Source organism: Cupressus sempervirens, chromosome 4 (assembly GCF_028749045.1).
Source record: "Cupressus sempervirens isolate cs-2001-9-10 chromosome 4, ASM2874904v1, whole genome shotgun sequence".
NCBI classification, from domain to species: domain Eukaryota; kingdom Viridiplantae; phylum Streptophyta; class Pinopsida; order Cupressales; family Cupressaceae; genus Cupressus; species Cupressus sempervirens.
The window spans coordinates 94,787,095-94,813,238 of record NC_143121.1 but is presented as its reverse complement, the minus strand read 5'-3'; positions in this window follow the sequence as shown (position 1 = coordinate 94,813,238).

The window sequence follows — 26,144 nt, the reverse complement described above, 5'->3', positions numbered from 1 at the left end:
TAATGTGGAAAGCCCAAAAAAATAGTAAATATCTATAGGAGCAAAAATATTAAGTCCAATGTTACTCTCAAATTTGATGGATACTATTATCATTGCAATACACATGAAAAGAAAAAGAATATGAGTGTAGATCAAAATTTAGCATTCTCCCAAGGAGAATGAGTTTAATGGATATTACTAAAATTGCAACAAGTTTGGACACAAGGAATAGAATTGCATATCTATGATGAAGTCTAACTATAAATCCAAGAGGAATGGTAACACTATCAATTGGGACTACAATACATGGTATTCTTGTATTTCATGTGGAAACTATGATCATATTGTTGAAAATTGTATGTGGCTACATTTTATAGGAAGATCTTGAAATTGGAGAAATATAGGAATGACTTGTTATCATTGTCACAAGCTAGGTCACTTGAGTAAGAATTGCAGGTACTGAGTATTAGCACCTAACAAGGAAGGAACAAAACATTAAGGAAAAGTGAATGTTGATGAAATTCATAAAAGAATGAACAAGAAGTGGACACGGAATATAAAAGAGAACACAACTTCAAGTGGTACCATTGGTGACACCTAATCCAATAGATTAGATGAAGCCTCTATCCCTAACAAAATCTCATGAGAAGGTATGAAACTGCATAATTATTGTTATATCATACATCAATTAATAGATTTTAAAGTGATGAAACCTATATCTACATATTGTAAGATTAACATAGATAATTCATGATTTTTTCAAATTTATACAAAAATAATAATTTAAAGTCTTAGCTATGTAGTCATTAATGTTGACAACAATGAAAACCAAGTAAAGTTGTAAGCAGAGTTAATATGTTTGTCAAGATTAGAATGACAACTTAGCACTACCCAAGTAGGTGATGAAAGATAACATGAATGCATTTAGGATGGTGACTAATTATAGTTTATGGAGAAATTAATATTTCCTAATAGTGCATTAAAGGTAACTTTTAGTATGAATAGGGTTAAAACCATTCATTTGGTTATCATGTATTGACAAGAGAAATAGAGAAAACTAAAGTGATTTAGCTAGAAATTAAGTGTAAAAGGATTGTGAGTGTGAACTTGTCTAAGAATGAAAGTAGAAAGGAAATTTTAGGATAAAACTAAGAAAATAAAAAATATCCATTTATCATAACCCTAATTTGCATCAATACCTTCAAGCTCTATTTCTATGAAGAATAAATGCAAGGTAAATATTATGAAATTGATTATAAGAAAAGCCTCTAAGGAGAAAAAGTAGCAACTTTATCCAAAAGTTGCAACTCAAATGAATAAAGTAGGTGCATTTTTTATCATCTCACCCAAGGTTTCACTAGTTAATGACATTCATTCATTTTATTATTGTAAGATTAGAGAAATTGATGACTATGAGAAGAGGAAACTAAATAAGGAACTATGTAATGATGGAAATTTAAAGGATGAGTTCAAACACCTAGAGACCAAGGGTCTCACTCATTCCCTTCACTTCCCATAGGTTTTCAAAGAAAAATGGATTCCTATTGGTGTAATTAGAGAACATGATATGAATATGTGGTTAGATGAACCCATCTAGATTACCCATGATGTCTTTCACATGGTCACTAGGTATCCTATAATAGAAATAGTCAAAACCTTCTATACTTGCTTCCAAGAAAGAAATTGAGAGGAACACAAAGCCTCATGGGACAATCATGGTTTAAATGTTACAACAATTTTAGAGCCTAAGTTGAAATTTTTTGTTTATGTTGTCACATAATAAAATTTCCAATAAAGAAAGCCCAATAGTGAACCTTGCATGGAAGTGGACATGGTGTATAAAAAAATAAAGAAAGATTGCAAGTATGATATTTTTGAGCTATGAACACAATTTAGGTTGCTAGGTCAGATACTTGTAAGTTTGGATCACTTCTAGTGTGTATTTTGTTATACATAGAATTTTTTTTGCCTCAATTGGACTAGTGAACTCAAAGATAGATGCCCCCATAACATATCAAATAAGTGGGTTTTTTAGAACTATAGGAAAAAATTTTGAAAGTAAAATTAATGTGTATTTTAAGAAATTCAAGGAAAGGATGAACTACAGGTATGAAATTCCTCTACAACTAGTGGAAAAATATAATGATGATTTGTGTTTTGTAGTTGACACTAAGGACACTTTGGTGAATGATTTTATTCCGAAGGTTTCTTATCTTGCATGCATGGATTATGAAATTAACACTGATTAGACAATAGACACTATAGAATCCTTTCTATATAAACCTATTAATCCTGGAGATCTTGAGTTTGGAACATATGAAAAGGCCAAGGAAACTATTACTATGGACATTGTGATACTTATAAATATAGAAAGGAAAGCCAAAATGATAATTTAGAAGATCCAAGGAGCATTCAGTGTAAGTAAGAATGATCAAACCCTATAGATAACAAAAGAAAAAGGTGAAGATGATGTTAGTATTGAATTTGATGAAAGATCAACCCCATAGCTCCCAAAAATCACCTACATGCAAACATGTGTCAGAAAGAGTGAGAAACAAAAGATACGGAGGCTAGAATTCCCATATCCATAGATGAGACATTCTTGATGAGAAAAAAGAGAAACTATTATTACTAAAAATGAATCAATAAATTACCAAGAGATCAATAAATTTACTTATAAAAGAAGATCAAAACCCTAATAGGTAAAACCTAGGTTGCATGATAATAATTAATAAAAGAAGTAATTATTATATGCCCAAGGTTTAGCTTAAGTAAACTAGAGATTAAACATGATTTAATTAATAAGGAAATATATTATTACTCTTACACACCCCTTAAGATAAACATGAGTAGCTAAAAACCTAGAAACTACTACTGAAAGGAAATTTGGGTCTAGACAACAAGGCTTGATGAGGTACCCATGCACAAAAAAATATCTTTAAAGAGGAGAACAAGAGAAAACCACATGGGAAAAACCCTACTCCAAAATGATAGGGAAATAAAATGTTCTAGAAGATAGGAACAAAAGGTTGATCATGAAGAACACCACTAAAGCATGAAGCTACAAATACTACCAAACTGTTGATTTGAAGAACCTCTGGACTATATAGAATATGACTAGGTAGAGAAGACTAAGTTTGAAGACCTAATCAATTGAAGATGAAATGTATTTTCATGGCCTCAAAAAATAAGAATTAAAGAATTTCTATATGGTAAATGGTCCATCTCACCAAAATGTATAGGTATCTATCTAGTACAATCACTTAGTACATATGATTAGATACTGAATACATAGGTCACTCCATCAAACCAAGAAAGAAATAGAACCAAAATAATACCCCTACAATGCTAAGAGGTAAGACATAAAAACTAAAACTAAATGCAATATCTTCTATAGAAGGAAGAACATTGAGAGTACAAAAGAAGTACAAACACCTATAATGGCATGTGTCATCAACACATCATGAGGGTAATATCATGGAAGGAACACTCACTTGACAAAAGAAGATGGTGAACATGAATAAGATAAAACCTCCCAAGGTCCTTTATAATATAGTGTGAGAACAACAAAACACACATGTGTAAGATCCCAAAATACAATAGACTAGCACTTTATCTTAGTGCATTTGCAAAAATATTACAAAAGGATGTCAACAAAGATCAAAAGAGACATGATGATGATACAAGAGATAGTACAACCCATGAGAAATCATCTAAACAAACATAATTGATCCCTAAACCTAAAACAATCAATATATCCACCAGAATACAAAAAAGTAAAAAACTAAATGGGATGTGCCTAGAGAAGAATCTAGAAAAAAATATAATTTTTAAAGATATGTCTCTTAGAGTGCAAAATAGAACCTCTAACTTTGAATGCATAAAATGACAACAAAACAACATCAAAAGTCCAAATAAACTAAACCATTATAATTACTCACCCATAGATTCTTGGAACAAGGATGAAATATAAGCCAAGATAAATTTTTTTGAACAAGTATGAGTGCACATGACAACATCATACACATATCACATAAATCACAATAGAAAACTAAACCACCCTCTAAGAAACCAATGAATCTCCAATGCCACTACCTGAACTAACACACTCACTACATGAAATGGAAATCCAAAACAAAAACAACACAAAGAATCAATGATCTATCAGAGCATGGAAAATTAAGTAAACCCAAAGGGTACTAGAATCACCAAAAAATGATCCTTGAAAACTAGTGGAGATGCCCCCTTCTTTTCATGCAAGGACCAAAGACTTCAAAATATTTTCACATAAAGATGTCCAGCATGGCACATGAAGAAATACCTTCTGCATGAGGATGTGTGCCACATGATGTGAGAAAGTGCTTGCCCAAACAACCAAGAAATAGAAAAATAGTGTTGGGTTTCACTTGAGAAAGCACCAAATGCCACATGAAGAAACACAATAATCCATGTGAGATTTTTCATTCTTCTATGAAAAAGAACAATTTCACATGAGATCCCAAGATAACAAGCCAGAAAAAAAAGGGTAAAAAGATGAGTAATGAAATTCCTCCACATTGGGGAGTACAACATTGACATCTCGAGGTGACGACACTAGAACAATAATTGAAAGATAGAAAGCCAAAATCTAAATCTAAACATGTAAACATAGCAGTGAAGGTAAAATATAGAAGGAAAATTGTAGTGTACTAAAACAATATCACAATGAACTGAAACAACATCGCAATGAATTGAAACAACATTGCAATGAACAATACAACCGAACTAAGTATGGGATTCCTCCCAACCATAAAAGCATCGTAAGACCATTGTGGGCCCTAGGCATCCCCTGCATGTAATATCCCAAGCTACTAATCAAATCATTGGTACTATCATATAAGGATGTCACTAATAAAATGTGCGACAACATAAGCATAAGGAAATCTAACATGCTAGTAGTAAAGCATAAGATAACTCTACCACTATGGATAACATCATCTATCATATGCTAATCATCATAATAAGGAAATGCATTAATAACTAGCATCATCTAAACATGATATACAAGAATCCCAATTGAAGCATAAATTACAAGAAATCATACTCTGGAACCCAAAGCACTAAGTGAAAACATCTAGCAATAGTTGCACTAGGATAGTAGACCAGCTCCATACACCAGTCCCTAGCAGTGGTATAGATAGATCCACCTTCCAACCATTTAGAACATGTATACCCACTCCCATCATGTTGATAGAGATAATGATCTAGCCACAAGCACACATAATGCACAATGTCCATGGTTAATACACATGCCAAACAATATGATGACTAAAACCAAGAACATAGACAATGCAAAAACTATAGTTCCTGGTTAGACACTCAATGAGATACTAAGTAGGGGCTGGCATCATAGAGAGTTTCTTGTCATTGAAAAGCCCAAGCCAATTTGGTAGTTGTACTCCCCAACAAAAGGTGTACAATTCAAATGGTAACTCTTCACAACAAAAGGTAGACTTCATAACATTTTAATTATTTTATATTTATTACCACCTAGTATGTTAATTTAGTTATCACTTATATAAAACTTCTTCTGCCAACTAATGGGAAATAGTCACCAGGTTGCAAGATAAAAGCCCCTCCATGTACTACCCTACCCTATCCATGCTCATCCAATGATAAGTGCTCGTAGGCATGAAAATTCCTAACCCAACCCCAATGATCATACCTTTTGGAAGTACCACAGAAGACAGGCTTCACAAGTCATTTGACAAAACTATACGCATGTACCCATGTGTGGCATACCACCATCACAAAGCTCATAACACAAGGACTAGATTAGAACACAAAGAAAAAAGTCACTCAACTAGAAATAGAATTAGGAAGATGGATGCATCACAAATCCCAATGCAACATATAAGTGGAACAAAGGTCTAACCAACATCCAAATAGATAGTCTAGATCCACAACCAAAATCATGCCTAGAAAACTTGATAAAATAGTGTGGTACATAAAATGAGGTAAGAACCCCAAAAGATTAAAAAATTAAAAATTAAACCCTAGTTGTCCTTTTGGTAAAAAAACCCCAAAAGTCAAACAATATTTGGGTTTAGACAACATATGCAAAAATGGCCAGCATAACATCATGAAACCCAAAACACCATCCCAAAAATAGGTAAAAATGTTTATACCAAACCATCTAGGTAGAACTAGCAAATATAAATGGAGGGAAGCAAAAGTTCTCCACCTCTAGACAAACAACTACCAAAAAATAGAATCTAAAATGAAGTAGAAATAAGAAAACTGGAAAGCTCTACCTGTTAGTAAAAAGGGAAAAAATTGAAAAAAACATAGTAAAATAAATTGCCTAATGAATTGGCCAGAAATCATAGCAAAGCAAAGTCTACTTGATCCATATCCAACAAGACTTATCTCACAAAAATCCCACACTCATAGCTCTCAGAATGAGCAGAGAACAAATCCTTCAATAGGATGATTTTAGAAAAACTCTCCAATTTTCTAATTTACGAAATAGAAAAGTGAGGAATTAAATTCCTCTTCCCAAACTTATTCATTTTTTGAATGAATAGTTGATTAGGGTAAATAGCCGGTTAGACTAGCTAGACTTTGAATCAACCCAAACAAAAATAAGTTATTCCTTATAATGTACATACACACTCATGGGTCTAATCACATAATACAAATGAGTTCAAATTTAATAATCACGAAAAGATTTTAATTTAAATAATTAAATAAGGATATGTCAACCATACAAGAATAAGATTGGTAAAATATGAATAGTTGAATCACTAACTCCATGTCCCACTACTAGGGATATAATTCATGCACACTAAAACACATGATCAAGTGCAGTTGCATATAATATCATAGCTGAAGCAATAATGCATTAAATACCTAATTAATCCATTCACCTCACCCTCATTCACATAAAGCATAAAGAGACAAGAATGAAGTAAATAACCATAGTGTCAAATCCATCACATAACATAATCAAAAAATATGTCCAAATACCAGATAATCAGATCATAGATCTACTATCATCTCAAAATGACATCAACATGCAAATATGATAAACTAATCAGCATAGCAGTATAACATATATGATACTGAATCAATGTATAACATTTGACCCTTAGGTCATCTAAAAGTACATAAAATAAGAGTATCAAGTATCTCTTGAATAAAAAATAGACAAGGTATAGAGTGCAAACATGAGAGGCACTACATCCTCCCCCACTAGCATAGGATTACTCCTAGAAGCCAACAAATAGGTAGGGGTACAATCCCCTCAATTGTGTAGCATCTTCCCATGACATAGAGGTCTCATTGCTTAGGTCCCATTGGATCCTTACCTACTCAATGTCCCAACCTCGTAAGGTTAGCCTCCATTAATATATGATACAAATGGGTTCCAAAGTAAGCTGCCCATCCACTACCTACAAAGCATCCTAATAAAGAACATGGGTTATGTCCAGAATATACTATCTCAAAACATAAACATGAAATCATCATGGATTTGCAATAGGCTAGGTGGAAATACTAGTTGATAAACAACAAGATTGATCCTCTTAAGGATCTCAAATGGTCCAAAAAAACATGGTACCAACATAGAGCATTTCCCATAATAGATGAGGCTCTTCCTTGACCACACTCTCAAAAACACCTTATCACCAACATAATAGTGTTGATCTAGCCTATTGGCATCTGTATACTTCTTTTGCCTATCCTAAGTAGTAATCAAATGCTCCCTAATGCGAATAACATGTTGTTCCATATCCTAAAGCATCTCTAGACCCAAAAGAAATTAGTCCTCTAAATGATCCCAACTCAAAGGGGTACAACATGGTCTACTATACAAGGTGTGAAAAGGTGACATGCCAAGATAACTATGATAACCTTTGTTATATGAAAATTCAGCAAGGTAGAAATAATCCTCCCACCTCACCTACCTATCCATAAAATACATGTGAAGCATATCCTCTAGAACCTAATTCACTATCTTAGTCTAATCATCAGTCTCTAGGTGATAAGCCAAACTAAAATTATGCTATGTGCCCAAAGCATGTGTTAGTCTGATTTTTTACATATTAATTTTTCTTAGAATCATCGTAAAAAAATCATATGTGAGTTCTTTTGTTAGGTCCTAGGGTTTTAGGTTTTGGTCTCATATTTTTGATATCTTTTAAAATCTATGTAAAACCCTAGGTCTTGCCTTTTAAATCTTATTTTGGCTCAGTAGTCTTAATAGAAATTGAATATTCTTTCTCACCTATGTCAAAGTCATTGTTGAGTCCTTTTGAAAAATCTTATCTTGCCGTTGGATCTTGTTAGAATCAATGGATGTCATGTACTCGCTATAAAAAGTTGCGAGGTTGTTTCCTATAGCAATGTAGTGACCATCAGAGAACTATGTCCTAGTGCTGAAAAGTGAAGTCCAGCACTAAAAAAATTGTATTAATATGAAAGCATTATGGTCACATGCTATCTCCCAGTATTTTCAGTGTCAAAAAAGATGCACAAGGAGGAATTCACAAATGGTGTCACCAGAATTGAAGTTTCTCTAGCAACTCGCTAAGTTGCTATGAAAAAATCTATGCGACCTGCTAGTCAGAAGGTAGCAAATAGTTAGAAGGTTGTGATGTAATGGAAATTTTAAAAGAGTTGGGCCCCAAACAAGTGATTCATCAAAAATGAGTTGTGTAGATTAAATGACACGGTGACATCCTACTTAACATTTATAGGTTGAAAGTTTTCACTCTGCTAGAGCTCGCTATGTCGTTACCAGGAAGTTTGTGATTTTTATCGATAGTGAGGTAGTCACATGCCTAAAAATGAAAAACATGGCAGAGTCAAGGAAAAATGATGTCATTAGAAATTAAATAATATATATGTGTGCCAGCATGTTAAGCCAGCTCAACGACAATAGTATCTTGGACCCACTCCCCATGCATAGAACATGTAAATGATTCTAAATCATTAGATAAAGAAAAATCAATGATACTGGCTAACTCGCTATGGAAAGACGTGTGAAAGTTATGTATAGCGAGGTAGCGAGTAAAGGAACCACCATTGTTCTCTTAAGGGTTGTATCAAATGTCTTCCATAGGATCAAATAAAAATCAATGGTTATCGTTAGCTCACTATAGAAAGGTGCTCGAAAGTTGTGTATAGCGAGGTAGCGAGTTGATGACACATGTCCTTAGTCATCCATGGGCCTAGTTTGAAATGCCAGCATTAGAGGAAAGGTACAAATGGAGTTATTTTATTGGGTTGACCACAAGCGTATTAAGAGGAAATGTGAGTTAGCCCATTTTTCATTCCGTGATCGTAGGAGTTTTCAAAGATCAACAATTGGCGCTTACCTGCTATTTTAAGATGCAAGAAATTTAAGGAGTGCAGGTAAGTGGTAATGCATTTGACCTTTTTTTTTTTTCCATGAAGTTCGTTGCTTTTTGAATTAGAATTTCTTGATGTGGTGAAAATCTACAGATAAAATTTAAAGCTAATTACAATTTGGAGTTAATGGTTACTAAGAGTTAAGTATGGCGTAGAGCTCATTCGTGTGCTCAAAAATAATCTACGATCTCACTATTATTTGAACTATAGAATTGCAAGAAATTAACAAAGCATAAAGAAGTTTAAGAGTGAGGGCACAAAATTTTTATCCAGCAATCTAGAGAGTTGTAGTGGGAATTATACAGAGAAGAAGTGCAAATTTAATGTTGTAGAAAAAATTGCATTTAGATTTAGATATATTTTCATCTGATTTGACTTCTCCAACAATTGTAAGGATGAATTGAATGTTTTTGGAGGTGGTTGAAGCAATTTTTTTTTTTGGGCAACTACATAGTGTTGAATTTCACGGCAAAGCAAACGTGGCATGTTGAGATCAGATTTTTGGAGCCTCAGTATAGATTGTGATGATTTCTTGATATTCCTTCATGAGATATTTGCATATTTTTAAGTGGGGGGATATAAGATATTTTGGCATCATTTATGGTTTTCAAAATGTAGGAAGTTTAGTTTCAAAAAATCCAGATCGAAGGCTCTTTTAGTGGGACACATGTCAAATTCAAATTAGAGACCCAGAAAGATTTTCTCTCCTATATATCTTCCTTTTCTTCTTATTGTAAGGTTTCTAATTTTTTGAATATTTTAGGTGGATTGTAAGGCTAGTTTGGTTCCACTTTCCTGAGTTTTCTCACAGTTGTGATACCAATTTTTCTCAATATTCTCCTATTATGAACATCATATTATATCTCTTTTGAAGCATTCCATATTAGATAGTCATTCTTGGTGTTCTCTTCTGAGTTTTGATATATAGATGATGTATTATTTTCAATGAAATTAATGCAAAGAGTTTAACCTTCTTAGTTTCATTCTAATTCTCATCTCCTACTTCTATTACTTGCAATGTTATATGCTTAAGAACTAAGGTCTTGAACTCATTTGCAACCCCTTAAGGTTGTATATCAAGATGAATTTGCTGTTGGAACAAAGAAGCCAAGTAAATGCTTGTTTATACTGATAGGGTTGTAGGTTACACTAGAAGGATTTTACAATAAGTATGAGAGTTGTTATGAAGACTGATGTTTGTTTGCAAGTCAAATAGATAGATCACATGCCTGAATATATGAGTATAATTTAGGTATCCATCTGCATGTTAAGGTTTAGTTGATACCCAATGGATAAGGGACTAGTCAGCTTAAGGGATGCATGTTCCCTATTGTTGCATACCTGAGTTATGCTGAGATACAAATCTTAATTGAATATCTTTCCTTTGTGTTTAAGAATTAAAAGAGTTTTCCCTCACTTAGTTTATTAGGTTCATGTGCTTTATTAAGCAGCTATTTCATCCATGGATGCTTGCATAAACATAGAAGATTAAGGGATTTTATTTATTTTCTAGATTCAGTTGTATGCCTTTACACTAGTACCATATAAAGAGTCTGAGGTCCACCCACCTAGGTCTAATAGAGCCTAAAGAAGAAGAAGGATTTATCCTTAAAGTTGGCCCAAGACTGCAATCAAGTTCATCCATCATAGGAATTTTCTAACCTTAGATGTATTGGTTTGGCTTCTTGGTTATTTCCAAAACTATTACATCAGGAGCCAACAACATGCTAGAGAGATGTCAACAACATAGAAGTAAGCACTAGATCTCTATCCAAAATAATTCAAAGAGGAATCCCATAGAAACAATCAATATCTTCCAAGAAAACATGCACTATAAAAGAATTTGTGTAGGATGCTCTCATGGGTGAAAAATGTGCTACTTTGGACAATTTTTCCACTATCACCATGATACAATCCTATCTCCATGATGACATAGGTAGTCCTATTATAATATCAATGGATATCACATCCCACTTCCACTCTGGAATCGTATGTGGCTACAAAATACCTATGCTCTACCTTCACCCTCTGGCACTCAAGACATCTAGTAACAAAATCAGCAACATTGTGCCTCATCCCTACCCAAAAGTATAGTTGTCTAAGATTAGCATGCATCTTCTTGACAATGGGATGTGCAAAATATGGTGCACAATGCACTTCTAACAAAGCCAAGGTACAAAGATCACCTAAAAAGGGTACATAGATATGCCCCAAGTGTCACAATAGTCAATTGGACTCAAGAAGTACTTGGAAAATCTCCTCACAAGGGTACATCTAGACTTGATCTCCACCCTCTCATCTTGATACCAAGTGTCACTAGGGAAAGCCTACAAGAACTCCATCAAAGTCATACTCACACAAGAACTCCATCTAGCAATGTTGTCATGCATTTAGGTTTGGCTAAGTAAAGATATATTGCAAGCTCCTATGATCACTATGCGACTCAAACCTATGTCCCAAAAGGAAATATCTCCATCAAACAAGAGCATGCATTACAACCATGAGTTCCAAATCATGAGTGGGCTAGTTAAGCTCATGGTACTTGAGTTTCCTAGACTCATATGCAATTACTCAAACATCTTGCATCGACACTACACCTATGCCTTCCAACAAAGCATATGTGCAAACCATGAAGTCACCTATAGGATTAGGCACTATAAGGTGCATTAGTAAAACACTCCTCAAAAGTATTAAATGTTGCCTCAAACTGATTTGACTAAACATACTTCTTCCCTTTATGCAGAAGAGAAGTGATGGGATGAGATACTTGTGAGAAATCCCTCACCAAGTGATAGTAGTAACCTACCAATCCCATAAAACTACGAACTTCGAAGACATTAGTAGATACTAACCAATCCAAGATAGCATGAATCTTCTTTGGATCTACTATAATTCCATCACTAGTGGTGATGTATCCCAAATACTTCACCTTTGACTACAAGAACCCACATTTTTGCAAGTTTCCATACAACTGATGGTCTCTCAACATTGCAATACCTGACGTAAATGGAATTCATTTTCCTCCAAAATCTTTGAATAAATCAATATTTCATCTAAGAATAAAATGATACATTGATTGAGGTAGGTGTGAAATACACCATTCATCAAACTCATAAAAACTGATTGCAGATTGGTTAACCCAAAGGTTACAACCATGAACTCATAATGCCCATATCGAGTACAAAAAGATGTTTGATGAATATCAACCTCTTGAATATGAAGTTGATGATGTCTCAACTTTAGATCAATCTTTGAGAATGCTCATGATCCCTTCATCTAATTGAGCAAGTCATCTATCCTTGACAAATGATATTAGTTCTTCACCATAACCTTATTCAACTACTAGTAGTTAATGCACAAATGCAAACAGCCATCCTTCTTCATGAAGATGACTTGTGTACCCCATGTGGATGCACTAGGACAAATATGGATCTTGGTCAAAAAATCCTCTAACTACAATTTGAGCTCACTCAACTCGTGAGTAGTCATGTAGTAAGGAGCTCCTAAAATTGGCTCTACTCTTGGTAGAAGATTAATTGGAAAATCAATGTCATGTCATGGTGGCATAACTAGAATCTCATTAGTAAACACATCTACATACTCATGAAGGAGTAGGTGATCATCAAGTGTCATGATGTGGCTCTTGGCTTCCTTGAGATCAATGATAGAAATAAGAAACAACTGACAACCCTTCCACACACTCTACTTCACCTGATTAGCGAAGATCATTTGAAGTGAGAGTAGTTTTAGGACTTCCAAAAGTTCCACCTACTCACCTGTATGACCAACACACTATACTATCTTATGATAGCAATCTATATTCTCCTAATGTGTGGCTAAAAAATCCATTCCCAACACAATGCCATATGATCCAACAAGTAGAATGCATAGATCTACAATGGTGGTGAAGGTTCCCAAATTCAAAATAAAACCCTTGACCAATGTGTCTACAACCACTTTGGAACTTGTGGCTAACTCAACCTACCATCGATTGACCTGATGCACTACCATTAGCCCACATCGCTAAACAAGAGATGGTGAAACAAAAGAATTTGAAGCACTAGAGTTAAAAAAAACTAAAGTTAAAATATCATACAACATACCTGTAGCCTCAACTACTATACCTTAATGATTCGCTTGATAGTACTTAACCATCACAAAGACTTGGTGATTCCTACTAGCATCTTGTATTGTAGGCTTAGAGTTTGTTGTACCATTACTAGGTCCTAAAGATGGTTTGATGGAGCACTCAAAGGATTTATATCTAGGTTGGCCACAAGAATGACTATTTCCTCCAAAGTTGGAACCTATTTCATGACCTCCCTGGTTAGCACTAGGATAAGGTGCACTGCTCCTACTTGAATTTTTTTTAGCACTCTGAGGAGGATGATCACACTAAGATTTTTGTCCTCGATTCTAGTTATCTCCTGTTATTCTATAGTCACCAACATTCTGTCCATTCTCAAACTATTTTCCTTTTGATTGGAAACAATGATTAGCACCTTATGAGGGTGATGAATGGGTCTGGTCCTTCCCTAAGGACTGAGAGTACTATGTATCCTACCCTATATTCCAAGCACTTTGGTTCTGAGAACCTAATCTACCACTGAAACCTCTAGCCAAATTCTCCTCTGCAATACATGCTTTCTTAATAGAAAAAATGAGAGTTTTAGGATGATGCATATGAACTTCTCCAATGAGGGCATCCTTAAGGCCTTAGATGAAGTGATGATCCAAGAGAAAATCATCATGGTTGTAGCCTAAATACTATCTAAGCACAAACAACCATATTTTTTATTGATCCACTATCATATTTCCTTTTTGAATTGTGTAGAACTCATCAGCATGGGCTTCCCTAAATTGAGGAGATAAGAATCTCTCTAGGAACCTCTCCTCAAAGATCTCCCAAGTGAGATCTACAACATTGATTTGGAGTTTTTGACTCTCAATATTCCACCATATGGATGCATGGTCTCTCAACTTCGTAATTGCATAGTGTGCCCTTAAATTGGTTGCATATGGGTACATGGTGAAGCAACACTCCATGTCTAATAACCAAGTTTCTTCCTTGAGGCCACCTCCCTTACCATTATAAAATGGTGATTTGGATTGATAAAGGGACTTCATGATATCCAACCTGATGGAATCTTCACTATTGTGGTCCCTACCACCTAACAGTGCCCTCAACCACCTAGTGGGGTATGAGATCATTCACATTCCTTCTCTCTATTCTCTAAGTGATGGGAGTCCCCATGATGGTATCCCTCTTCTCTATCATGATCCTATCGATGTTCCTCTACATGAGGGCCCAACTGAGCAAAACTCTTGGAGCACTAGCATTAATGTCCCCATGCCATTTTGATTAGCATTATTACTCAAATATCCTTCTCCTTCCCAACATCCATCTTCCTAGTGTTCATCCCCACAGTTACAACTATGAGTACCACCATGGCCACTAGGTCTATGTGCATGAGGCATCCCTATGGGAACAATAAGAAAATGTTAGAACAATTGAGTCAAAAGCATAAGAGTCAAAACCATGTACCAACAAGATATCAAATAACAACCATAATATAACAATACATAATGGAAAAAAAAACTATAGTGAAAGCATAACTCAGAGATCCCAATGTTGCAACATAGGCTCTTATACCATATGTAATACCCCACCATAGATCCTTGGAATAAAGATGAAATACAAGCCAAGATAAAAAAAAATTGAACAAGTATGAGTACACATGACAACATCATACAAGGATCACATAGTTCACAATTGAAAAATAAACCACCATCCTAGTAACCAATGAATCATCAAATGCCACTACTTGAACTGACACACTCACAACAGGAAACAAAAATCCAAAATGACAACAAAAAAAAGAATCTACGACCTATCAAAGCATGGAAAATTAAGTAAACCCAAAAGGTACTAGAATTACAAAAAAATAATTCTTGAAAATTAGTGGGGATGCCCCCTATTTTTCATGTGAGGACCACAAACTGATAGATTATTGCATGAAAATGTGTAGCATGTCATGCAAAGAAATACCTTCCACATGATGTGAGAAAGTTCTTTCTCAAGTAGCCAAGACACCCAAAATTGGTGTTGGGTTTCATGTGAGAAAGTACCAAATACCACACAAAGAAACCCAATAGCCCATAAGAGATCTTGCATTCTCATGTGAGAAAGTATGATCTTGTGCTAGATCTCAATACACCAAGCTAGAAAACAAAAAGGTAAAAATATAAGTAATGAAGTTCCCCCACATTGGGAAGTTCTGGATCTACATCTTGAGGTGAGGACACTCAAACAATAACTGAAAGATGAAAACCTAGAATCTAAATCAAAACATGTAAACATAATAGTGAAGGAAAAACATAGAAGGAACATTGTAATGTACTAAAAGAACATCACAATGAAATGAAACAATGTTACAATAAACTAAAACAACATCACAATGACTAGTACAACCAAACTAAGTATGCAGTTCCTCCCAACTGTAATAGCGTCATAAGACCATCATGGGCCCTAGCCATCCGCCATGTGTAACATCCCAATCTACCCATAAGATCATTGGTACTATCTTACAAGGACATCACTACTAAAATGTGGTACAACATAAGCATAAGGAAATCTAACATGCTAGTCATAAAGCATAAGATAATCCCACCACTATAGATAACATCATCTATCATATGCCAATCATCATAATAAGGAAATGCATCAATAAATAACATCATCAAAACATGATATACAAGTATCCTAATGAAAGCATAAATCACAAGAAAGCATACTCCAAAACTTGAAGCACTAAGTGAAAACATCCAGCAGTGGTCAGACTGGGATAGTAGACCATCTCTATACATTGGTCCCTAGTAGTGGTATAGGTAGCTACACCTCCCAACCATATAGAACCCATAGGCTCACTCCCAATGTACTAATGGAGATAACGATCTAGCCACAAACACACACAAAGCACAATGTTCATGGCTAATACAATCTCTAGATAGTATGATAACTAAACTGAACAACATGGACAATGCAAAAACTATAGGTCCTGGTTATACACTCAATAGGCTACTAAGTAGGGGCTGACATCATAGAGAGTCACTTGGCATTAACAAGCCCAAGCTAGTTTGGCATTTGTATTCCCCAACTGAAGACACACAATCTGGGTGGTAACTCTTCCCAATGGAAGGTACACTTCCCAACAATTTAATTATCTTACATTTATTACAACCTAGTATGTTAATTTAGTTATCACTTAAATAAAAATTCTTCTACCAACCAATAGGAAATAGTCACTAGGTTGTAGGATAGAAGCCCCTCCATGTGCTACCCTACCCTACTCTTGCTCAACCAATGATGAGTGCCTATAGGCATGCAAATTTCCAACCCCACCCCAATGATCATAACTTCTTGAAGTACCATGAAAGATTGAGCTTTGTAAGTCACCCAACAATTTTATGTGCACATACTTGTATGTGGAACACCACCATGAATAAGATCATAACATAAGGAATGGATAAGAACACAAAGCAGAAAGTCACTCAACCAAAAATAGAATCAAGAGGATGGATGTCACACACATTCCAATGCAACATAAAAGTGCAACAAAGGTCTAACTGACATCCAAGTGGATAATCTAGGTCCACAACCAAACTCATACCAAGAAAACCTAAAAAAATAGAGTAGTACACAAAATGAGGTAAAAACCCTAAAAATTGGAAAAATTTGAAATTAAATCCCATTTTGTCTCTAGGTACAAAATCCCCAAAAATCTAGTAATATTTGGGTAGAACTATTGGTAGATACTTAGGAGTTTGCACATCAATTAAACACATGGTGTAGTTTAATTCCACTCTAGGTGGTCATAGTTGTTATCTCATTCTACCTTTAGTGTACTTCTCACATTATCATCCTCATCATCAAACATACTTCATTGCATAATGGATGATGATCCAGCTTTGGTGATATGTGATTCCACCTTATGTGGGTGATAGCTTATCTTATCCTTATTATTGTCTGTTATCACCTCTCCTATATAAGAAGGCCCGTTATGTACATTTGAAATCAATTTTTTGGATGTCAATCAAGTCCATTATCAATAATAGAATTCTTGCATCTTCATGCAATTGTCTTGCCATTCTCTTGTGGAAGTTATCTTAGTATTTTGTTTGATCCTTAGGGTGTTGTAGAGTCACCTAAAACTCTAACATGGTATCAAAGCTCTCATGGTGTGAAGACCTCTTCTCAATTAGTGTAATATTGGCTTGACTTATTGTTGGTGTATCATTGGCAATTTGGACATCATAATTTGGAGGAGTTTTCGAGAGTCATATTTTGTGACCTTCTATTGTAGGCAAAAATTGGAGCTTGCTGGTACAAATTAGAGGTTGGCATCATATAAAGGAGGTTCAAAAACCCCTAAAATGAATTTTTTTTCATCCAAATTGGACACCTGTGGCCAACTCTAGACCTGTTTAATTTTTCAAGGTGTTGGTAGCAATTCAAAAATAATAATTTCAGAGGCTATTTTCAAATAGCAATATCTCCCTCATATAGACTCCTTTTTCCGACCAATTTTTTTTTCTTTTGGGGTAGAATTTCACAATCTACATAGTGGTGTAGGTGATTTTGGATCTCTATCTCTGAATTTTTCTAGAAATCACAAATCCTATTTTCTGCAACTTTCAAGGCTCTATTTGGGCACATTTGAAAATATTTTCAGGTAGTTTCTAATAAGTTGATGAGTATTGGATTTCCTAGAATGATTCTTGGATAGGATCTCGAACTAGCTATAGGTGTTGCAGAAAGAAGGAAATGTTTTTATAGAAGGGATAAAGCACTTGGATCTCTTAGATCTATCATCTCCAATGATTTACTAAATCATATTGCATCTTGCACACATCCTTATGATGCTTGGACTACATTAGAAGGAATGTTTGATAAAATTGATAGAATAAGAAAATTCAAATTGGAGAATGAGCTTATAGGTCTTAAGTCCATGTTATTTTGACAATATTCAAGACTTTTTCTTTAAGTTCAATTCTATTAGATTTTAGCTTTCTAATTGTGGCATTACTAAAGATGATGAGCAATTGATATTATCTATTCTTTCCAACCTAGGTCATAAATTTTCAATCTTTGTTTCCACATTCTATGCCACTATGTATGCTCTTGGTAGTGCATACAAAATGCCTTCTCTTGATTAATTTTCAACTCAACTCATAAGGGAACAAGCAAAGTTAGCACACATGGGTCAATTGAAGCCTTCAAAGCATCAAGAATTGATTGCAAATGACTCCTCTCCAAAGGCTCTCAAAGGAAAGGGAAACAAACAACACAATGATCCTAAGAAAGATTAAAAAGATGATGACTCTCCTTCATAACATAATATTGAATCCAAGTCCTCTTTAAAGAGATGAAACATCTAGAAGAAAGAGAGATAAATGTGCTTATTGCAAAAAGTTAGGACATGATGAGCATAAATGTTTCCATAAGAAGATTGATGAGCTTACTCACATCCTTCAAAAGAACAATATCTAGTTTCCCTCATTAGTGTCTTCTCCTTCTTCTCAATATTAGGTAGCTACTACATCTACATCATCATCTAGAGGCAAAGGACAAGCACTCATTTCTTCCACACATCTTGAGCAAGGTAAATGGTTTCTTGATTCAGCTGTATCATATCGTATGGCATATTCTACGGATATCTATTATCCTATTAAGCCTTGTAATTCTCCACCTATATTGATGGGTAACAATACATACATGAAGGTCTATGGGAAAGGTTCTATTCCTATGAGAGGGTACATTTAATGATGTTCTTTGTGTACCATCCTTGACTACTAATATCCATTCCATTTACCAAATTACTCACGAGGTACAAGGTAAAATTGTTGAGTTCACTCTTGATAATGTTTATATTAGGGACATGGAGACTAGAGATGTCATAGCTATGGGAGTTGTTGATCATACATCATGTTTGTATTATTTTCCACATTTTGTTGATAATGATGATGATACTCAAGATGTACCTAACCCTGTATCAAGGGTGAATAGTTCATGTGAGGATAATATTAACACTTGAATCATTTTGTTCTTCAGACAAGTGTTGAACTTCCTTCTCCACCTCTTGATTCTTCATACATGAGCTCTTCTATTCAGCAGGATGATCTTTATTCTTTAGATCTTGTAGTGTGGGATGAATTCTTGTATACTCTTTTAGATGAGTCTCATAATGTAGATTTGGTTAATACATCTAAGGAGGTTTCTCTTTGAGATACTTCTTCACCTTCTTCCTCCTTCCTCACTTTTTACATGGAATGAATTCTTCATAATTTGATGTATTTATCTCTTCCTAAGGAGAGACATATTTCTTGTAGGCATTGGATTATATTTTCCTTGCAAGTGCTCTTCATTTACATTGAGCTTCTTTGTTATTGGGGGAATATCATGTCTCCTTATTTCCTTCCCGTGGGGGATAATTCTTGGTATATACATGATGTATGCAATTTTTGGGGGGTCTTGAGTACTCCATCCATATATGCATCTTTTTTTCATCTCTATTTTTGGAGGAGGGTTTTTCCCATGAGGTTTTCTCTCTTTATCCACTTTATGAGAGATTACATTTTATGTATTGCATTGCATATTGTACATGGGTACCTAAAATGGCCTAGTAGCTAGGACCCATCTTGCATTGTGAGTTTAAGTGCATTCTCCTAGGTTTCATTTGGGGGGGGGGGGGGGGGGTTGGTGTAATTAAATATTCACTAATTAAACTTACTTAAGCTTACTTAGGATAATGCATTGCATAGTAGTTTATGATTGATACACTTAGGAGTTTGCACCTCAATTAAACACACGGTGCAAGAGAATTCCACTCTAGGTGGTCATAGTTGTTATCTCATTCCACCTTTAGTATACTTATCACATTATCATCCTCATCATCACACATACTTCATTGCATAATAGAGGATGATCCACCTCTGGTGGACATGTGATTTCACCTTGTGTGGGTGATAGCTTATCTTCCCCTTATCATTGTCTCTTATCGCCTCTCCTATATAAGGAGGCCTATTATGTACATTTCAAAGAAATCCATTGGATGTCAATCAAGTCTATTATCAATAATACCATTCTTGCATCTTCATGAAATTGTCTTTCCATTCTCTTGTGGAAGTTATCTTGGTCTTTCATTTGATCTTGGGGCTGTTGTAGAGTCACCTAAAACTCTAACAAGGACAAGCAAGAGTAGTAGTTCTCAACCTCTAGACAAATATGTACCAAAAACATTGGCTGAAAAAAATAGACACTAGAAAATTCAAAAGCTTTACTTGTCAGGAAAAGGGGCAGGAATTGAAAACAAAACAAAAAAAATAAATCACTTGTTGAATCTACTGGAAATCATGGCAAAGCAAGTTCTACCCTAGCTGGATCCAACACGACTGATCTCATGAAAATTCCATGCTCATAGCTCTCAGAATGAGTAGAAAATCAATCCTTCAAGAAGTGGATTTTAGAAAAGCTCTCCAATTTTCTAATTTGCAAAATAGAAAAGTGAGGAATCAAATTCCTCTTTCCAACCTTATTCACTTTTCATGTGAATAGTCAATTAGGGAAAATAGTTAGTTAGACTAGCTAGATTCCTTGTAACAATAATTTGAAAACTCAAAATCATAGAAAAAATCTTAACAAATTTCATGATAATTCCAACCTCTAAATGCATAGACATGCTCATTGCTTTAATCACATAATGCAGATAAGTTCAAATTTGATAATCACCAAAAGGTTTCAATTTAAATAATTAAATAAGGGTACATCAACCATATAGGGATGACATTTGTAAAATATGAATAGTTGAATCACTAACCCCATGTGTCATTGCCAAGGATATAAATCCTACACACTAAAATACACAATCAAGTGAAATTGCATATAATATCATAGACAAAGCAATAATGCATTAAATACCTAATTAATCCATTCACATCACTTGCATTCACATAAACAATAAAGAGAATAGAATGAAGTAAATAACCATAGTGTAAAATCCATCACATAACATAATTAGAAAATATGTCCAAATGGTAGATAATTAGATATCATCATAGATCTACTATCATCTCAAAATGATATCATGCAAAAATGGTAAATTGAATAGCATAGTAGTATAACATCTATGATATTGAATCAAAGTATAACATTTGAGCCTTAGGTCATCTCAAAGTGCATAAAATAAGAACATCAAGTATCTCTTGAATCAAAAATAGACAAGGTACAAACTACAAACTCAAAGGGGTACAACATGGTCTACCGTACAAGGCTTGAAAAGATGACATGCCATGAGAACTATGATAACATTGTTGTATGCAAACTCAACAAAGTAAAATAGTCCTGCCACCTCACTTGCCTATCCATAACATACATGCAAAGCATATCCCCTAGAACCTTATTCACTCTCTCAGTCTAAAAATTAGTCTCTAGGTCTTAAGACAAACTAAAATTGAGCTACGCACCCAAACCATGCTGGAGAGACATCTACAATGCAGAAGTAAACACTAGATCTCTATCCAAAATAATCCAACGAGGAATTCCATGCAAATGAATGATATCCTCTAAGGAAACATGCACTACAGGAGAAGTTATGTAGGATGCTCTCATGGGTGAAAAATGTGCTACCTTGGACAATTTTTCCATTGTCATGATGATACAATCATGTCTCCATGATGACATAGGAAATCCTATGATAAAATCAATGGATATTGTATTCCACTTCCACTCTAGAATGGTATGTGCCTGCAAAAGACCCATCAGATGCTGATGCTGTACCTTCACTCTTTGGCACTCAAGAAATCTAGAAAAAACATTAGAAACATCATATCTCATCCTTACCCTAAAGTATAATTTTCTAAGATCAACATGCATTTTCTTGACACTGGGATGTGTAGAATATGGTGCATGATGCACTTGTGACAAAACCAAGGTACGAAGATCACTAGAGATGGCTACATACATATGCCACAAGTGTCATATTAGTCCATCAGACTCAAGAAAGTACTTAGAAAATCTCCCCATAAGGGAATGTCTAGACTTGATCTCTGCCCTCACCTCCCAATACCAAGTGGCACTAGGGAAAGCCTCCAAGATATGGCCTCACAAATCTACTCCCAAGGATAACACAAATACCCCATGTCACCTCCTACTCAAGGCATCCATAATGAAATTCTTCTTCCCTTTAATATAATGAACATCAAAGTCATACTGACACAAGAACTCCATCTAGCAACACTATCACACATTTAGGTTTGGTTGAGTAAATATATACTACAAGATCCTATGATCACTATGCAAGTCAAACAAATGCCCCAAAAGGAAATGTCTCCATCGAGCAAGAGCATGCACTACAACCATGAGTTCTAAATCATGAGTGGGGTAGTTAAGCTCATGGTCCTTGAGTTTCCTAGACTCATATACAATCAGTTGACCATCTTGTACCAACATCTTCCAACAAGCATCTATGCAAACCATGATATCACCTACAAGATTAGGCATTGCAAGGACTAGTACACTAGTCAAACACTCTTTAATAGTAGTAAATGCTTCTTTTAACTAGTTTGACCAAACATACATCTTCCCTTTATGCTAAAGAGAAGTGATGGAATGAGTTACTCAGGATAAATCCTTCATGAAGCGATAGTAGTAGCCTACCAATCCCATAAAACTATGAAATTTTAAGAAATTAGTAGGTACCAACCAATTCATGATAGCATGAATCTTCTTTTGGATTTGCTACAATTCTATCACCAATGATTATGTGTACCAAATACTTCACCTTTGACTAGAGGAACCCACATTTACTCAAGTTGCCCTATAACTGATGGTCTCTCAAGCACTGTAACACTTGATGTAAATGGAATTCCTTTTCCTCCATAGTCTTTCAATAGATCAATATTTCATCAAAGAATACAATGATACAATGATCAAAGTAAGTGTAAAATAAACCATTCATTAAATTCATAAATAATGATTGTGCATTGGTTAACCCAAAGGGTACAACCACAAACTCATAATGGTCATATCATGTACTACACATTGTTTAATGAATGTAAGCATCCTAAATATGAAGCTAATGGTATCTCAAATTTAGATTAATCTTTGAGAACACTCATATTTCCTTCATTTGATAATACATGTCATCTATCCATGAAAAAAGATAACACTTCTTCACCGTCACCTTATTCAACTACTAGTCATCAATGCAAAAACTCAGAGAACCATTCTTCTTCTTTATGAAGATGACTAGTGCACCCCACATGGATACACTAGGATGAATAGGCCCTTGGCCAACAATTCCTCCAACTACAATCTAAGCTCACTCAACTCCTAAGTAGTCAAGTGATAAGGAACTCATGAAATTGGCTCTACACCTGGTACAAGATCAATCTAAAAATCAATGTCATGTTATGGTGGCATACTTGGAATCTCATTAGGAAACACATCTACATACTCATGAATGAGTGGGTTATCATCAAGTGTCATTGCATGGCTCTTGGCTCCCTTGAGATTACTAATAGTAGAAAGAAACAACCAATAACCCTTTCATAATCTTTAACTCATTTGATTAGTTGAGATCATTCAAAGTGAGACTAGTTTTGGGACTCCCAAAAATTCCACCTACTCAGCTATATCACCAACACAATGTACCATCTTATGGTAGTAATATATAATCTCTTGATGGTCAACTAACAAATCTATGCCCAACACAATGTCATATGATCCAAGAGGTAGAATGCATAGATCCACTATGGTGGTGAAGGTTCCTAAATTCAAAATACAACCCCTAACCAATGAGTTTACAACCACTTTTGAACCTATGGCTAACTTGACTTGCCACCTATCGACCTAATGCACTACCACTAGCCCACATCACTAAACAAGAGATGGTGAAAAAAATGAATTTGAAGCACTAGAGTAAAAAAAAATTGAAGTTGAAATACCATGCAACATACTTTTAGCCTCAACTACTATACGTTGATGATATGTTTGACTATTGTCAACCATTTCAAAGACTTGGTGATTCCTACTAGCATCTCCTATAGTAGGCTCAAATCTCACTGTGCCCTTACTAAGTCTTGAAGATGGTTTGATGAAGAACTCAAATGATTTATGGCCTAGTTGGCAACAAGTATAAAAATTTCCTCTAAAGCTGGAACTTGTTCCACGACCTCCCTAGGTAGCACTAGGATAAGCTAAAAACTCTTGCTAGAATTTTTTTGAAAACTCTGAAGAGGATGATCCTGTTGAGATTTTTGTCCTCAATTTTGGTTATATCCTTTCTTTCTAGAGTCACCAACATTTTATCCATTCTTAAACCATTTTCCTTTTGATTAGAAATGATATTACCACCTTGTAAGGGTGATACTAGGTCTGGCACTTCCCTAAGGACTTGGGATACTATGCATCATGCCTTGAATTCCTAGCACTTTAATTTTGACAACCAGATCTACCTCTAAAACCTCTAAATAAATTCTCCTCTGCAATAAGTGCTTTCTCAATAGTGAGAACAAGAGTTCTAGGTTGATGCATATCGACTTCTCCAATGAGGGCATCCTTAAGGCCTCAAATGAAGTGATAAGCCAGGAGTAAATCATCATGGTTGTAGCATGAATATTTCCTAAGCTCAAAGAACCAAATTTCATATTGATCCATTATCATATTTCCTTGTCAAATCACATTGAATTCATCAACACGGCCTCCCTAAACTGAGGAGATAAGAATCTCTCTCAAAATGTCTCCTTAAAGATCTTCTAGATGAGATCTATAACACTAATCTGGAGTTTCTAACTCTTAATATCCAAAATATGGATGCATGGTCTCTCAACTATATAATCACACAACATGCCCTCAAATTGTTTTCATATTGGTACATAGTGAAGAAATGTTTCATATCCAATAACCAAGTTTCTACCTTGAGGCTACCTCCCTTACCATCGTACAATGGTAGTTTGGATTGATGAAGGGACTTCATGATATCCAACCTGATGGAGTCTTCACTATTACTATCCCTACCACCTTGATGGTGCCCTCAACCACCTAGTGGGGTATAGGAATACTCACGTTCCTCCCCTCTATGCTCTGAGTGATGGGATCCCTCTTCCTGATCATGATCCTATGTACATTCCCCTACACAAGGGCCTAGTTGATCATGAATCTCTTAGAGGATTGACATCAATTCCACCATGCTATTTTGATTAGCATTATTACCATGTTCTCTATATCCTTCCTAATGTCCCTCTTCCTAGTGTTCATCTCCATGATTACCACTATGGGTACTAGTATGGCCACCATGTCTATGTGTAGGAGGCATGACTATGGGAACAACAAAATAATGTTAGAACAATTGAGTCACAAGCATAAGAGTCAAAACCATGAACCAAAAAGATATCAAATAGAAACCATAATATAAAAATACACAATGGAAAATAAAACCATAGTGGAAGCATAATAGAGAGATCCTAATGTTGCAATATGGGCTCTGATACTAGATGTAATGCCCCACCTAGAGATCCTTGGAAAAAGGATCAAATACAAGCCAATATAATTTTTTTGAACAAGTATGAGTGTACATGAAAACATCATACGCGGATCTCATAGATTGTAATGAAAAACTAAACCACCCCTCTAGCAACCAATGAATGCCCAAATTCCACTACCTGAACTGATACACTCTCAATAGGAAACATAAATGTAGAATGACAAAAAAACA